Consider the following 8,266-nt stretch of genomic DNA (forward strand, 5'->3'; position numbering starts at 1 on the left):
GAGGAGGTAGGCGTGGATACCACCCTCCCCCATCTAACATAACATGATCATGATAGTCATATGCCATCATTACCCAACATGTATCGATTAATTGTGAAGGGTGGCAAAGTTATGAAGGTTCTCGATAGTGATGGGGCTATCATGGCTAGGAGAAACGGTGGTATTTGGTAACAAATCACTTTGTTTGCATTTGACCGGGCCTTTCCTTGTTGCCTTTCACTGTTATTATGGGTGCTTTTGCTCTGTTCTAAGTTATTTCTAATTTTCCCTAGGGGGATGTCCTAGTCCTCTTGGCTTGGCCTCCCCCACTGTCACAATTCATGGGTGTGTCTTGACGTTCTGCATGGTCAATGGTAAGGTCAATTTCTCGAGGAAAACACACAAGATCTAGAGTTTGGCCCATACACTACTCAACGATGGCTAGAAGAAAGTACTGGGTTTCTTGGTTTATGAAAGTATCGATTCTAGATTTGTTTGGTTTGGTTACAAATGTTGTGTCTCTAATAGTTTGGTCTCCTCATTGCGATTTTTACTCTCTTTCTCCTCTAGGGAAGCAGGATTATTATTTATTTTAAAGGGAGGCTAGTCACTATTTGGCCCTAGTCTCCCCACGTCCACTGACTTCTGCATTCTCCATTTTCCCTGTTGTTCCTTCTCTTTTCACTTACTCCTTCCTTTGGTATTGACTATTGCTTTCCCCATCATTCCCTGTTAACGAGCTCGGAACAAAAGAGTCTCGTCGAGTTGTGGGAATGGTAGCTCTCACACCCCCTTATAGGTCTAAGAGGAGAAACAATAGGTTGTTTTCAAAGAATTGGTAGATAAAGGAGATGATCCATGTGGATATTTGTTGACACCTAATCATTAGGATTGGGTGAATAGATATAATCAATGTAAATAAATAATAAGAGATATGAACAGTCATCGGGAGATGAAGTGAACAGTCTCCCTCATGTATACAATAAAAACCAACCTAAAGTAATAACATGAATTGAATTTTGTGGAGTTACTACCTGGCCTGACATGGTATTAGAGCCAGCTCCATTTTTGGCATAGTCTTGTAACTCCCTTCTGCTAGTTTCTTGCAGTCTGTCCACTGCCCCTTGTGGAGTCTGTCTACTGCGCTCTCTGTCCCCTCCACAGTCGCTGCCACTGTCTAAACACTGCATTATCTGCGTGGCTTCTGCCATAATCATCTTCTGCCATCTTCTGCACATAATCATCATGGCTTCTAGAATTGAATGTGAGTTTTTCTTGCTGCCTAAATTCAGAGACCAGTCTGCCCTCCAACGGTTCTTCTTGGTGGTCTCGCTGGAATTGCTGGAAATTTAGTGGTATTTTTACTATCTTGATATCAGAGCGCCTCTTTGTTTCTCGATCCACTCTGGCCTCCACTTCTTGAAACTAAGCTTCTATACCAGTTATCACTGGCTTTTCAGACTCTGGTCTTCCAATATCTATATTCATATTCATATTTGCATCTTCCATATTTCTGATTTAGTGAGCTCACTACTAAAAGACCTGGAGAGTTTTTGTTTCAGTTGTTTTTGATATATTTCACATTTGGATCTCAATAAAGGAAAAAGGACGGTGTTGTATATATTTTCGTTGTGATACCTTGTTCGAATGATGCTCTCTGTTAATTGACCTGTAATTTAACGTTGTCTCCATCTCATGGTATGAATTTTATTTGCTTAGTTACATACAATTTCCTTTTGTATCCGTGGGTAACTGCAATCCCATTACACCATAAGTACGATTTCCTCCTTCAAATGAACCTCTGAACATGCAAAGTGGTTAATGGTGTTGTTGCTGGGATACGAGTCCTCCCACGGTGGTGTATTGGTAAAGCGCTGCACTGATTCGAGCCCAGGTCTCCACGACCACAACGTGGAAATCATCATATTGTAGAGGACTTTGCAGTTAGAGGAAAAGAGCCAAAAGATGAAGTGCAGATCTACACATGGAGGGATGCTACACTCCAATAGCTAACGGATCTGGTAAAAGAGGTTGCACCGGCAGTAAGGAGAAGAGATGCAAAACTATCATTTGCATTTGTGTATCCTAACAAACAAAAAAAAAATGTACCTCTGTTGGAGTGCTGTATATACCTCTGTTGAATGCGCTATAAAGTTTTGTATTTACGCTGTCCAATTCAGAGCGTTGTCCAGTTGAATACGCTATAAAGTTTTGTGTATTTACACTTTCCAATTCAGAGTGCTGTCCAATTGGATATGCCAAGTCCCTTGATGTTCCAAGATAATATTTTCATCATTGGATATGTGGCATGCGGGGAGGTGCTCGCCCCCCTTGGTCCTTGTTGATTGCTTTTTTGTCATGCTGCCCCAGGATATAAGTTTCTATGGGTGTCTGCGTTCCCATTGATATGTCCTTTTGCGCGTTCTCATCCTTGTGCTGCTTAGCAAATTTCCTGCCTGGGCCAGGTTTCTTGGAGGGTTCACTAGAACCCTCGTGATCTTTAGATGAGCTTCTGGTGATTCTGTTGAGGGGAGGATCAAGAAGAGGCTGAGAGGAAATAGTAAGAGGCAATGAGGATTCGATAGTGTCTTGGTGTTGGCTTTCAGGGAGAGGGGGCTCCTGGGGATCAGGAGGAGAGTGAAGGGATGAGGGGTCTTCTTCCTCCAAAGATTCGAAGGGGTTTGATGTAGAGGGTAATCGCTGAGTCAAGATGGGAGGGGAGGAGAAGGATGCAGCTTGGATTTCTGAGGCTTTCGTTTTGGGCTAGACTGTTCCCATGTGTCTTCACTGGCTTCAGCATTTTCATTCATTTCATTTTTTTTCATTTTACTACACCTATTAGCAAAATTACCATATTCATGGCATACCTTACATTTGAACGGGATTTGTTCGTAGTCCAACTGTTGAATATGGGTCCATTGGGCCACTTTGATCTTGATTGCTTCTAGAAGGCCCTTTGCTAAGTCGACTTCAACATAAATCCTTTCACATGCGTGCATGTTGTCCCATATTTGACTATTCAATTCTATGTATATCTAATTTCATTTGTGTTGTATTTGTGATTGTTCCATTAATGAGATATTTTCTCATTCTGTTGTCTTATCGATGTATTTTCCGACAGCGTTCCCAATGGCTTTGACCGATTCATCTCCCTAGCAATGAAGAGGGAGATGGGGCAAGTGTACCCAAACCGGGACTGCATTAGGTATATCCATTTCTGGGTCGAAGTTAGGGGACCTTCTGTTCAGATAGAGACCTCTGGAGTCCATGAAGTAGGGACCATTTCTGAAGATGAGATTCTGGTCTTCTTTGGTTTCAAAGAGGAATGTGTAGTAACCCCTTCCACAGAATCTTATTGCAATTTTTCCTTGGATGTTCGCGTTCCAGTTGTGCTCCACCCATTTCTATACAGCTCTGGGAGAGGGCCACAAGCTAGTAAATTGTCCAACCAGTCTAATTCAACATCATTTACTAACAGAGATCTCCTGCTCCTGAGAGAGCCTAGGTTGGCTGCCAAGTCCGCCTATGACTTTAACTTCCTCAGAACATGATAGAAGGAGATTTTGTGGAACTTGGGCAACAATAGTCTGATTTTTTTGAGGATGGGGGCTAACTGCACCTAAGAAGGGATCTTTTGACAGTTCATAGCCTGTATAATTAGTCTGGAGTCTCCAAAGACTGAGACGGAGAGGAGATTCCTCTTGATAGCTAGATTTAGACCCTGCCACAAAGCAAGAGCCTTTTCTCTGTTGTTTGTTTCATGCCCCAGACCCCAAGCAAAGTGCAGCTCAGTTGAGCCACCTGGGCTTAAGATAACTCCCCTGCCACCCGCCTTTCCTGGGTTACCTTTAGAGGCCCAATCGAAGAATAGGCAGTGATCATCCAAAGCAGATCTCCATTTGATGAATTCCTGTTCTTCCAGATGAATTTCCCAAAGAGAAGGGGCTTTAGCAGGAGGAATGGATCTATTCTGATGATTTGGAACAAGCTCTTTTAACCATTGATCTTCCTTGCTGTCCAGAATCATGCCATTTCTTATGGTGGGTTTGGTTTCTAAGGCCTCCCCCAACAGAGCTTTGATCTTAGTGATAATTCTGACCGGGTTACAACTCTCCTCCCTAAATATTTTGTTATTCCTCTCCAACCACAGTTTCCAACATGTGAATTTGGGGATCCACATCCAGCCAGTCTTGAGAAGGATTTTTTTGGAGAGACAGAATGGGGATAACTTGGCCCAGGTTCTTAGCAAGTCTTGAATATTTCCTGGAAGCTCTATTTTGTCATGTCCTAACATCAGGACACCCTTCCAAACTTCTTGAGCAAAGGGGCACAATAAGAACAAGTGGTTAGCCGTTTCTTCATTCGATGCTCAAATAGAGCACCTGGAGGGACCTTCCATTCCACGCTTCCTCAGGTTTTCTCTAGTGAGGATACTTTTATGCGCCAGAGTCCAGCGAAAGAAGTCAATTTTGGGGAGAGCAAGAAAAGACCAAATAAATTTCCATTGAGTTGGCTCTTTGGGGACGCTAGGGACAACCATCATACTTTTGTAACCTTCTGCTGCTGAGTAAAAGCCTAAAATAGAACCCCACCCTCTTTTGTCATTAGAAGAGGCCTTTAAGGGAGATTTTCCTTGGAGCAAATCCAACAATAAATTGGCTTCACCATCCAGCCAATGAGGGACCTCCCCAAAATTCCAACCATCCCATAGACTTTCTGCATCATTTGTTCAATTGGAGATGTCCCAAAGGGTTTCCAGATTGTTGGCCTGAAGCCAAGCTCTGATATTTTCCAATTCTGCCATCTGATTCAAGGGTTGATCTCCAAGAATCAAATCTTCCCAAATTTTTATTTTTTTCCCATTACCTAGGATCCAATAAAGCTTATGACTAAAAATTTTCAACGTTGTGAGACAGAGCTTGAAATCTGGTGATCCTTTGGAAATTCTAGGAGGCTGGTCCAAGCACCTCAAACACTGCCCATGAAAATATTTTTTCCACAGAACTCTCTTGCTCCAACTAGGATTCCCAGAAACAATGTTCCAAAGGAGCTTGGAGCCCAGAGAAAGATTTTGCACTACCAGATCCCGCATTTGGAGACCTCCTTCCAAGAATGGCTTCTTAATAGTGTCCCAATTAACTAAATGGAGCCTTCTTTCATTATTTTTCCCTCCCTCCCACAGAAATCTTCTCAGGAGACCATCCACTTTACTAATAAAGGTTTTAGGGGCTAGTAGAATGGAGTTCTGATAAACTCGTAGACTTATGAGAACAGATTTCATAAGGATTACCTTCCCAACATTATTCAACCATGAGGCTCCCCAAGCTTGTATTCTGACTTTTAGTTTGTCTAGCAGGGGCATCCAGTGAGCTACCTTAGGATTTGATTTGAAGATTGGGATCCCAAGATACTTAAATGACTCCCAGGTCAGGGTTCTTTCCATTTCTAATAGCCTTGCTATGTCTGTCAAATCTTTTATCGAGCACTTCTAGCCATAGATCGTGCTTTTTAGATAGTTAATCTTGCTTCCTGAAACCTCCCTATAAATGTCCAGCTCCTTCTTGAAGGTTCTAGCAGAATTTATGCTAGCTCCTCCAAGCAATAATGTATCATTAGCAAACTGGGCATGATTTATGTCTTTAACATTGTGAGCCATTCTCAGGCCTGGCAGAGTTTGGATCTGTTGACAGTAGTCTAGCTGGAAGCTGAGCACCAAAGCTTGAATGGCGTAAAGAAGCGGGGACAAAGGGAAACCTTGTCTTAGCTCCCTCGAGGCCTAGAAAAAATCCGTTGAACGACCATTAACCAGAGGAACTATCCAAGGGGATGCAATGCAGGCTTTCACCCAAGTTATGAGAACTTTTGAGAAGCCAAATTTCTCCATCACAGAAAACAGGAAATCATGTCTCACCCTGTCAAAGGCATTTGTCAAATCTGGCTTAATCACCATGCCTTTCTCTTTTTGATGAAAGCTTGAATGAATTGCTTCTTGCACCAGCACAATATTGTCAAGAATCTTTCTCCCTTTTATGAATCCTCCTTGGTTTTCAGGGATGATGATCCGTAGAATTTTCTTAATACGGTTGGCTATTATTTTTGTAATTAGATTATAACTTGTATTACACAAAGAGATGGGCCTAAATCTGATGAAATCGGTGGCGCCTTTGTCTTTCGGAATCAAGGCAAGGAAGGCCGAGTTGGTACTGCCTCCAACCTTGGTGCAGGTCTGAGATTTACAGATCATTCTCAGAAGGTATTTTTTAATTGTAGGCCAGCAAGTCAGGTAGAACCTTGCAGTGAACCCACCAGGGCCCGGGGCTTTATCTGGATCCATGCAATCCAAAGCTTCTTTAATCTCATTCATACTGATCGGAGAAGTCATCATAATATTGTCAGAATCTTGAACACACTGAGGAATAAGATCAATCGGATAGGATTGACAATGGAGGGTCTTCCGGGGCAGAGTAAAGATATTTGAAGAAGGAGTGGGCTGCTCGCTTTATGCCTTCAGAATCTTTAACCACAATGTTTTGATAGTGAATTTCATTTACTGTTTTGAAGTGCTTACGTGCTTCAACTTGCTTATGGAAGTAGCTTGTATTTTTGTCTCCGGCCTGTAACCAAAGATTTCTAGACTTCTGTGTCCAAAACTATTCTTCATCCCTACTTGCTCTATGGAGATATTTTTGCAGCTCTACTTTTTTTTGAAGAAGGATTTGAGTTACATCGGAATTCTCCATTGTTAATTGGTGGCTTGCTAAACTGTCATGCATCTCCTTTTTTTTGGTGGTGGGTGTTTTCAACCTTTTAGCCCACTCCTTGAGCTCCCTTTTAATTCTCCTCATTTTTTCTTCCCACACAAAGAAAGGGGATCCTTGATGAACTTGCCGGTTCCAAGCCTCGAAGACTACCTCCGAGAATCCTTCTTGATGAATCCATAGAGAACTGAATCTAAAGGGAATGGGGCCAAGATTTCCATCCAAGGAGAGCTCAAGCAGAATGGGTTTATGGTCAAAGGTGTAGTTCGGCATAATTTTAGAGGTGGCCATTAGACCCCAAGTTAAGAAGGAGGATTAGACAAGAAATCTATCCAGACGAGCAACAATGTGGCTGGGGCCTATCCTTTTGTTTGACCAGGTGAGTTTCCTAGGTGTGGGCTTGATATCCTCCAATTCCCAATCTAAAATGAGGTCTTCAACCCATTCTCTAGCTGGGTCCCTGACCAATGAGCCCCCCTTTTTCTCTTCTGCAACTAGTGTAACATTCAGATCACCTGCAATAATAATATTTTCTGGGTTGTGCAAGAAAAGATAGGACTGGAGCGAGTCCCAACAATTTTTTTACTTAGATGGTCAGACCAGAGCATAAAGATTGAACATACTTACTTGGTGGCCGGATTCTTTATGGAGGAGCTTAGTGAGTAGCCAATGGGGACAACATTCTTCATGAATCAAATCATATTTGGAGTTGTCCGAAAAGGAGGCAATCCCTCCAGAGGCACCTCTAGCACTGACTGCTCTCCCTTGGCCTTTATGCCAGAATGCTTTGCTTGCTTGGAGGAGTAGAAGGTCCTTCAGTTTTGTCTCCTGGATGAGAAGGATTTCAGGCGAGTACATCCTTACAATGTCTTTCAAAGCTTCTTCTTTCAACCTGTTGCCTAACCCTCTACAATTCCAGGAGACGTATTTCATTATTCACTGGCTTGGAAGGTTGTGGCTCCTTTTGGAGCCTGACCATGCTTGCGCCTAGTTTTGGTATTCATCATTCCTTTGAGAGTTTTCTGAGAGATTTGGAGAACATCCAGATAAGTTTGTTCCTCTCTCTGTTTCTTCTTAGACTTTCGACCCCTGGCTGACTTGATAGGAGTGACTTGCGCGCTATCTGAATCTGAGACTCCATCTTTTGAATCTCCCTCATAATCGGAGCCCAGACTGATGCGCTCCTCGTTTTCTTCTTTTTCCCCTTGTTCATCCTCTGATGGAGGAAGAGTTTACTTTGCCTCTACTTCTTTCACTTTCTTCGACAACTCTTCTGGTTCCTCTTGGGTTCCAATGGCATCTGTCTTTACCCTAGAGGAATAACGCTCTTTTGGAACTTTTTTGGCTTTTGGTTTAGGCCAGGGCTTCACCAATGGCCCTAAATTTTTCTTCTCAGTTGGTTTTGGGACTGACTTTCCCTTTTTGATTTCTTTCCATCCTCCTTCATCCACTTTGTCCCCAGTTGGAGCTTTTGGGCAATTTCGTTGGAAGTGTCCATGTTCATGAAAGGTTCTGCATTTGAAAGGCAG

The sequence above is a fragment of the Pinus tabuliformis genome, chromosome 3_1 (assembly GCF_031772625.1).
Source record: "Pinus tabuliformis cultivar Carrire ecotype Pingquan chromosome 3_1, CPIR1, whole genome shotgun sequence".
In the NCBI taxonomy this organism is placed as follows: Eukaryota; Viridiplantae; Streptophyta; class Pinopsida; order Pinales; family Pinaceae; genus Pinus; species Pinus tabuliformis.